Genomic DNA, 10,066 nt, shown 5'->3' with positions numbered 1-10,066 from the left:
GTACTACTGAACAACACGAGAACATGGATTCTGTTCTGTGAGCAATAATAAGTCTCTGAAAGTTTTTGAGAAAGACTCCTGTATTTGGGAACATAACCTGTAAGTAATGCTAAAGGTGTGTTAGAGCAGCAGTCCCCAAGTTTTTTGGCACTAGGGACAGTTTTCGTGGAAGACAATTTTTCCACGAATCCAGAGTAGGGGGCTGGTTTGGGGATGATTCAAGAGCATTACACTTATTGTGCACTTTATTTCTATTATTATGACATCAGCTCTACCTCAGATCATCAGGTATTAGATCCCGGAGGTTGGGGACCCCTGTGTTAGAGAATCAGTTGGTTTCATGAAGGGAAAACCATGAGGTAGTTAGTGAATTTCTATAGTGAACTGGCCACATTTTATATTCCTATTTTGTTATGGAAAATCCTACTTTTGTTAGAATTGTTGATGTACAAACTTATCTGAAAAATATTGATAATGCTTACTCATGTCACATTTCATATTTTTTTAAAAAGAAATTATTCAAAACAATATCCTAATACCAAACAGCACAAGATAAACGTGTTCTTCATTATATCTTACTTAAAAGGCCCTCAGTGCAAAAGTACTGCAGGTCATGGACAGCTGATCTGAATGTATTTCTAACGATCACTCCACCAGCCTGAGTCCTAGCCTTTCGCCCTCCCCCATGGTCTTGGCCCTGACCCAGTATTTAGCACAGATGCATCAGCATTTCATTTATTTCCTGCATGCAATTCTTTAATATTACATAAGAAGAAATGCATATAGAGGTGGTTGTAGATGAAAATTATAGACTGGTTGGTTGTCCTTATTTACTCTAACAGAAACAGTATTCTATATTTTTTTAAAGTGACACTCCATTAAGGGTTTTTTGTTTCCTTTTTTCTTTTATTTTTTTTAGTAAGCAAGATCACTTCTATCATTATCCTCCTACTAAATCACCATTTAGCTTTTTAGAAAGCATAAAAGCTAGTGACCATAAACGTACTGCATATCATTCAAACAGCCAATGTAAATTAAACTACCCTACTTAATCACTTATAAAGACTAAGAGACCAATGAAGAATGTTTACAGAGAAAACTTTAATGTGAGGACAAGCTAATAATAACAAGAGAAATCAATTTCTTTAGGAGAAATTTGGAAGAAGACCAAAAAAATAAAAAACCAAAAAAACCCCCAATAACAATCTGATGAGACTATTAGACCTGCATTTTTCTCTGAAGGAAATGAAACAGTTCAAGGTTTGGAATTTCCAAATTACTTTGAGAGCTTTTGGTCCCAGTTTCCCCCCCAAAATAATATAATTTATTTTCTTTTCTCATCATGTAAACAGAAGCCTGAACCATTTTTGCAATAAACTGTTAGATCAAAAATGCATTTTTCCCAAGATAGAAAGTTAAGGAGCTCAATGCCAAGGACTAAATTGCTTCCAGCTGTAAAAGTTGATTTCATTTTTCCTGGGAAAGATGGTATTAGCCGAAGCCAATGTCATTTGTATAACATTTAAGAAAGGACCCATTAATGGAAGATTAACAATGTGAATGCTAGTGGGCCCCATGTACACAGTCTTAAAAAAAAAATTTAAGTTCCCGCCTTAGATATACCTATGTTAGAGGAATTGATCTTTCAAAACAGCCAACATGAAAACAAGAAAATATACTAACAATCTGAAATATATAGTTTGCTAAGTTAAAGTAGTTATGCTGCTGCTGCTGCTGCTGAGTCACTTCAGTCGTGTCCGACTCTGTGTGACCCCATAGACGGAAGCCCACCAGGCTCCCCCGTCCCTGGGATTCTCCAGGCAAGAACACTGGAGTGGGTTGCCATTTCCTTCTCCAATGTGTGAAAGGGAAAAGTGAAAGTAAAGTCGCTCAGTTGTGTCCGACCCCTAGCGACCCCACGGACTGCAGCCTACCAGGCTCCTCCATCCATGGGATTTTCTAGGCAAGAGTACTGGAGTGGCTTGCCATTGCCTTCTCCGAGTAAAGTAGTTATAGTTTATAGAATTTAAATTATTCTTGTAACACAAGCAGAGAAAGGGCACTCAACTTTGGAGCCCCATCCTTAGAAATCTGGGATGTCAGGCTAGTCCTTGTGGAGATTCAGGTAAAGAGAATGCTTGACTGATTCTCAGGTCCCAGAATCAAGCCCCCAGAGAGGTGGGGGTGAAGACCTCTCTCCATTCTGGGAGACACACTGGAGACAGCTGGCGGAGTGTGCTGGACTTTGGGATATTCCTTAGAACAAGACCTTTGGTGGCACCACTTCAGTATCTTCCACCCTGTCCAGAGGACTCAGTTCAAGAAATCAGAAAAGAAGGCTGAAAAGTCAACAGAGCTGGCAGCTTCTTTCAGTGCTCAGGTCTAAATATTTGTGTTTCCCCCAAAACTCACACCTTGGAATACTAATGCCCAATGTGACAGTTAGGAGGTGGAGCCTTTGGGAGGGGTAGAATACAACCCTCCCTTGTATTCGACTAGAGACCCACGTAGCTCCCTAGCCCCTTCTACCAACTGAGGATACAAGAAGTCAGTGCCCACTTCCTGCCATGCTGGCACCCTGATCTAGGACGTCCAGCCTGTGAGAACTGAATTTCTATTGTTTATCATTTACCCAGCCTGTGGTGTTTTCTTATAGCAGCCCCAGTGCCTTGACATTTGGGGACCTAACAATAGCTTTAAAAGGAATCTCTCCCCGTTTGATGGCTACAGGAGCAGAAAAATGACTGAAAACAGCAGGAGACAGTAAGAGGCATCTGGAGAAGCAGTGACAACGGCCCACGAAAGCAGAAAGAATAAGCAGGAGTGGAGGTCACCTTTACTCACTATAGGCTGAGGGTCTCAGATGAGACACCCCCAAACCAGAGAAAGGCATAGGCAACAGCAGGGCCCTTGGGGAGGAGGGAGGGGGCTCTGGGAGGTGATTTGAAGCTCCATGTGGATGACAGATTGAGGGTTCAGGAAGTTGAGGCCCCACCCAAGATGCTGTCTACCCTTGGGAAGGATGCAAAAGCCCAAGGTGCATCTGTACGGGACCGGGAGTCGGGGGACAAAATGTGGGAGTAAAGTTTACAGAAAACAGCACAGAAGTTGTACTTCTCCAGCTTATGGTTTGGGAATCGGTATTGAAGGAAGACATCCCTCGAGAGTTTGTTTAGTGAAAAATAGGTGAAATCCAAACAGGGAGCGCCACACTCTAGACAATGGTATGGAGCAAGAGAGGGAGAGGATAAGGTGGCTCAGTGGTAAAGAATCTGCCTGCCAATGCAAGAGACATGGGTTTGATCCCTGGGTGAGGAAGATCCCCCAGGGAAGGAAATGGCAACCTACTCCAATATTCTTGCCTGTGATATCCCATGGACAGAGGAGCCTGGTGGGCTACAGTCCATGGGGTCGTGAATAATCAGACATGACTGAGCATGCACTCATGCACTCATATGGAGCAAGAGATAACCTGAGACCAGTTTAACTGGTTAGTGAGCAATTTGCTCAGCAGGGGAGAAAGGGAGAGTAAGTACAAATCAAGAACAGAGGAATAGCACAGAAGAACTGCATGCAAAAATAATATCCTCACTCAAACCCATGTTACAAAATAGTATTGTTGTTTAGTCACTAAGTCATGTCCAACTCTTTCTGATCCTATGGACTGTAGCCCACCAGGCTCCTCTGTCCATGGGATTTCCCAGGCAAGAATACTGGAGCTGGTTGCCTGTTCCCTTCTTCAGGGGATCATCCCATCCCAGGGATCAAGCCTGTGTCTCGTGCATCTCCTTCATTGCAGGTGGATTCTTTACCAATAAGCCATCAGGGAAACCCCACAAAAAAATCATACTTCTCACATAAATATAGAACTGCACCTGGCCTATAGTCCCCAGATACCAAGATTCTGTAAAATACAATTTGAAACCTCTGACTAGAATAATTTTTCAAATATATTTCTTTAGTGGGCTGTTTTAACATAAAGAAAGTTCCACGGATTACTTTTGCTTGCCACTGGGAAGAAAAATGAAGACAAAGAATGGAAGATGCCAATAAGATGATCTTTGCTTTAAGTCAACTATAATGCAAGAAAACAGAAAAGAACTGAATAAAGTTTTCAAATGTACATTATGTAGAGGAATACTGTAGGTAATATATAACATTAAGTCTTGGACCATCTGCAAACACCACCATGAACTATGTCTCAAGAAGCAACTCTGATAAGTGCATTTCATTCTTAGGAATGACAGGCCCCCACAGATAAGACCTAATTTATTTTCAAAGAATGTTTCATGAAGGTATATCTTGATAACTAAAAAATTATGTACATAACTATAGGTCTCAATGGGGCTCATACTTGAAAGAACCTACTTTCTCTATGAAAAGTTAGTGATTCAAGAATATGAAATCATCAGTAAAAATTAAACACGTATTTATTGGTCATGTTCTGGCAGCTGACATTTGCAACTTACCTACCTATAATAAAAAGAGGAGAAAAATCAATAAAACCCAACAACTTCTAGTGAATCAGAGAAATTCAATTTACTTAATAGCATCCTGAAGGAATCACTGTGCATCGGGAGACTGTTAGTCTTATTGCATAAAATGTGAGCTTCATTCTACCTAAAGAATTAGATTGCTCAAGACAAACAAAATTTTAAATCAATCAGATTAAATAAAGGTCAATTCAACACCTCCAGGTCTCTCAACTTCGACATCAAATACCCATGACATTATTATGAAAGAACAAACTATTCCAAAGTTCTGAGGCATTTCGAAAACTAGATACTTTCTCAAAGTTCAGCTACTTTCATTCGAGTTGGTTTTCTTTCCTTGAGGCTCTTTCTATGCAAGAATGAGATGAGTCTGAAAAAATGCAATTTGACCCCATGACTACATTCTTGATTTTTCACTATGTGAGTGAGTGAGTGATAGTCGCTCAGTTGTGTCCAACTCTTTGTGACCCCATGGACTGTAGCCTGCTGGGCTCCTCTGTCCATGGAATCCTCCAGGCAAGAATACTGGAGTGAGTTGCCATTTCCTTTACTATGTACTAAAGCAAACAGATCCTAAAAGCCCTAGGATGACAAAAGATACCAGCAATTGCTACCAGTATGAAACAGAAAATTGAATACCGGAATATATAAACTGAAAAATAAAAATCAGAGGTAGTTAGCAATTTCTATTGAAGGTAGTGATCCCTATTTCCTGTATAGATGTCCAACTTCCATTTTTGGTATTCCTATTTTTATTCTCTTCCTCTCCATCCCCACGCCCTTCCTCTATGTATGCTGGGGGTGATGGGGTTGGTAGTGTCTGTCCTTTCTTCCTTATGTCCTGAACAAAAAGCACACACAGAAAGAATCAGGGAAGGTTCTGAAGTCCTTGAAGTTTGTCCTTAGCATCCTCTTCCAGGTAGGCTCAGAGGAGCAGTAAATATTCCAGGAAAGACTTTGGTAGAATTGTATGACGATCTTTTCTCAGACTGAAAATGTGCTTGCTCTGACTTTTTATTGGAAAATATAGTCTGAGTATTGGTATGTAAAAAAACAAAAAATTCAAATCTAGTTTCTCTGTGGGCAGTGAGCCTGCAAATAAATAACAGAGAACCATTTGGAAAGGAAAATTGGAAATCTTCCTAAGAGCTAGGGAGGTAATTAGCAAAGAAGAGAGTGGGGTTTTAAGACACACAAAACCTGGTGTGTCTAAGAAAAATAGGGGTAAGCCACCTGTAGAACTGACTTCTGAACCTCTCTGATAAATGCAAGATGTCAGTCTATACCTAAATGACAGCAAAGAAGAGTTTCTAGAAGTTTACTTCTATTAATAATAAGACAATGGGTCACTTTTTTATGCAAGAATTCATCAAGTATTCATTTCTGCTACAAACAGCTGAACAAAAACATTTGTTCCAAAATGTTCAGTAATACTAGAAGGAGGAAGCCTGATTCTAGGCATTCCTGTTCAAACTCACATGATACTTGAGGTTTAACATCTTGTCTACAGAAGTTCTATGTAAGAAGACTAAACATATGTAAATGCTTTTTTTTCTATCAATACATCCTTGGCATATGAGTCCAGGTTTGGACATCTGATCTCTTGTACTGTTAACCAGATTAGCCATGGGTGAACATGCAGAATTAACTTATTTTAGGAGGGTAGAAAATTGGAGGTTAGCATAAAGGGAAGTGAAGCCACTTGGATAGGTTTGGGTGCAAGGTCAGTGTTTGGGTGGCTCAATTAACAGCCAGTTTCTCACTCCAAGGAACACAATGGTTTAATTGTAATCATTCCTTTCTGTATTATGGAAGAAAGTCAAAGAGGTCATCCTGCAAGTGGAAGTATAAGCAGAAGTAAAAATACTACTCAGGATTCATGGACCACAACCTTGATTTCAGGCCCCTAAAATAATCTCCTCACCCTCAACACACATACAACAGCATTAAGGTTACCTGGAAGGATCAGCGTGTGTGTATGCATGCTCAGTCGCTTCAGTCGTGTTCGACTCTTTGTGGTCCCATGGACTGTAGCCTCCTCTGTTGATGGGATTTCGCAGGCAAGAATAATGGAATGCGTAGCCTATCCCCCCTCCACGGGATCTTCCTGACCCAAAGATCGAACTCACGTTTCCTGCATAGGCAGATGGCTTCTTTACCACTGAGCCACCTGGGAATCCCTCTGGAAGGATCAGGGAGACTCCAAAACAACCAACATTTAAGAAGCACCTAGGTTCTTTACATTATTTTACTGAAATCTCATAATATCCTTGTGGGGTATGTAGTGGGTTTGAAGTCAATATATTCTATTGATATCTATCAACATTTCCTTCTCTTCTTTATGCAAATTAAACATACATATGCAAAGTAACACTATATATTTTTAAAAGATGCATGCATGATTAAAGTGACGGATCAAACACATCATAGAGGATGGTTTTTGGAAGGGGAAGGAGTGAATATAACATATGTTAGCAAAATGCTTTATTAATGATTATGAAGTCCACTCCCAATAGAATCCTCATTTTATAGAAAAGAGAACTGGCAGATTTGGGAGGTTGAGAAACTTGTAGAAAAGCATTTGGCTAAAAAGTGTTGATACCAGTAATGTAAGCCATGTTCAGACTCACTCCCAACACTGATGTACTGAACTAGAAAAGTGAGAGTGAAGTCGCTCAGTTGTGTCTGACTCTTTGCGACCCTGTGGACTGTAGCCCACCAGGCTCATCCGGCCATGGGATTCTCCAGGCAAGAATACTGGAGTGGGTTGACATTTCCTTCTCCACTGAACTAGAATACAACACTTTTAAATCAAAATAGGAGATTTCACAGAAGCATCTTGTTAAATGGAAAGTCACAACAGCCCCTTCACTCTCCAATGTATGTGTGCCAGAGAAATTGGATAAGCACTGCCAAAATAATTGTCTTCAATACAAAAAACCCTAAATTAAGCTCAGTGAACCCTTATTAGGGCCTGACTCCATTCAAAGTATTCTGCTTTTATCCTGGGCTCTAAATATTTATGTCAATGATGTGCCTGATTTTAAGCAATTATGCTGATACAGTAACCTATGAGGTGTATGGACCTATTTTTATTTACACACACATGCTGATCAATTATTATTATAATCATTTTTAGATAAATAATACCAATAAAGGGTTCTCTTAGTCCTCAAGTATAAATATCTATACAATATATTTTATAAGAAATTGAAATTCAGATACACCATATTTCTTGGTCAAGGTCTCTACATGGAAGGTTGAGTTGAAATAAATTACAAAGGTAAAGGGAAAATGATTTAACAGGAAATCCAAAGAGAAGCGTTAGGAGATACAGGAGATGGGATAGAAATGGGAACATCTTAAAATTACAGAAATGCTGGAATTAATTAAGATCCTAAGATGGGATTCAGTACAACAGGCAAAAGGTTGTCAAATATCAACTTGGTCTGATTGATAGTTGATAACGTTTTCTCTCTCATAACTTTGGATGGACTGGAGGAGCTATTCTTCTACAAAGCTTTCAAACATTGTTTCCTACCTGAACAGATACCAACACTCCTCTTTAAATAGAATGCATTCTTTTCTGTTACTCACATTCATGACTGGACTAGAGTCTATTCGTTGGTTGCCAAAGCTTGGACCAGTTATATAAACTTGTTATTGAAGCATTCTAGGAAATACACAACCACAAGTCTGAGAGAAAGCTGCAGAGTAGACTTTGCTTTCACAAAACTGTAATTTACTGACACCCACCAGGGCCAAAATTGAAGTTCACACTTGATGAGTCACTGGTTCCGTATCTCTGAAAGCATGGTGCATGAAGAATTCTTTTTAAACTGCTTCCTTGACTTCTGAACATCTGTGTTGCTCTGTTCCCATGACCGTTTTTATTTTGTTTTTTTATTCCAGCTGAAGATTAATTCAAATCAAAAGGCAATTCATCGTGCTCAGTTTTCTCCACACTTATTTCATTGGTAAGGGAATTACTGCCAGACAGTACAGTCTTGTGGCCTTATAATTCGTGGGTCTAGGTAAGAGGGGTATGTTTGTTATTCCTTATAAACAGATATAAGGATATATCTTTTTTGTTTCACCTGGTTTGCAGTCATTTTTGGATCCTATCATTTTGTTTGCCTTTTAAATCCTAACTTTTCCTAGTCACCAATTTTTTAAAATCACCCCTTTCCTCGGCAGAATTACAAGAAAACACACACAAAAACCACTCAACCATAAAGTCCAGTCCAGATCTTTCCAGGCTTATGGGAGCACAGTATGTGTGTGTGTTTCCCTGCTTTAATATTTCATGGCTTGCCTAAATCTGAAAAAAGTTTAAGAAACATGCCTGGGGGGTTGGTTTTTTAAAGTTGTTAGTTTTACCTATGTTAAGACATACATGACAGTACTCTGAACATGTCAAATGCCTTCAACCTTCCTTGCGGAAGGAATTTTGACCTCTTTCTGTACCCCACAGTTCTTCACTGTCAACTGGGGTTTTATTTGTAGCAGAGAAAGGCGGAGGTTGGTCCCGATCCAGGATTTGGGCTTGGAAACTCTGAGCACATTCCCAGAACTGATCAAAGACAGATGCACACAAAGAGGGTGACTCATGGGATACATTTTTCATTCTAAATAAATAAACTCAAGTAATATATCAATGGATATTGGTGACAAATCATTTTGCCTTGGAAAAAAACAGAAAATGGAGCCTAGTAAAGATTTTTTTATTTGTTCAATTGCTCCCCTGAACACATAGACAAAAATTCTGTCAAAGGAAGCTAAGGTGGACACCAGAAACTTCTTTATACTTTTGATTTTGTTCTTGAATTACATGAGGAAGAGTATCTTCCAGGGATCACAGTTAGAGACAACTAAGGCTATAGACTGACTGACTCTGAAAAGGGCCTCATCAATTTTTGTTTGGTATGGGTATTCTGACTCTTTCCATCCCTCTTTCTGTTAAAACTGTATCTTGTTTTTCATCAATGAATTTCATGTTTCACATATTTCTACAGGATGTCACTTTTGCTCTTTTCACTCAAAGATGGTCAAAGCTGTCACTTGTAATGCAGAATCACCCAGGAAGCCTCCTACCAGTGATAGAGCAATAAACCAGAAGGGAAACGAATAGAACAATGAGAGGATGATGCCTGAGAGACACAAGGTATCACAGAGAAGACCAGGGAAAACTCAAACCCAGAAGTGTTGTGACCCACTTTCTGTAGGGTCTTCAAAGACCAAGACCGACTCAGATCCCTCCGTTCACTTTCATGGGCACATTCAACCATGTCATGTAAAGCCACATCTTACACTCCCTGGAAAACCAAGCCTTGAATGGAACCAGTGAAATATAGCTTGCTATAATATACCATCACTTGGCTGAGACTGTGTGGAGAAGTGGCAGGGTAATTCAGAGTAGTTGCTACACAGTGAACTGAATGAAGCTTCTGGAAATACAATGAAGTGCAAAGTCTCCATTCTGCTATGTTTTGATGGAATGTTACAGATATTTCATATTCATGGGCCACTGGTGAACAGAGCCCATAAGACCCATCTTGGCATGCAGCCATTTG

General features: G+C 39.7%; 1 protein-coding gene and 1 pseudogene across 3 annotated transcripts in view; both read right to left on the bottom strand.

Annotated features, from left to right (window-relative positions):
* The window catches only part of RNF150 (ring finger protein 150), a 284,272-nt gene that overhangs the window by 177,499 nt on the left and 96,707 nt on the right, over positions 1 to 10,066 (bottom strand). The window lies entirely within an intron of this gene.
* Positions 1 to 10,066, bottom strand: part of LOC148774834 (regulator of nonsense transcripts 3B pseudogene) — a 47,497-nt pseudogene that overhangs the window by 4,014 nt on the left and 33,417 nt on the right.

This window comes from Moschus berezovskii, chromosome 19 (assembly GCF_049115385.1).
Source record: "Moschus berezovskii isolate FMDL1 chromosome 19, NW_MosBer_1.0, whole genome shotgun sequence".
In the NCBI taxonomy this organism is placed as follows: Eukaryota; Metazoa; Chordata; class Mammalia; order Artiodactyla; family Moschidae; genus Moschus; species Moschus berezovskii.
The sequence above is the reverse complement of the archived record's forward strand: the minus strand, read 5'-3'. Positions and strand labels throughout refer to the sequence as shown.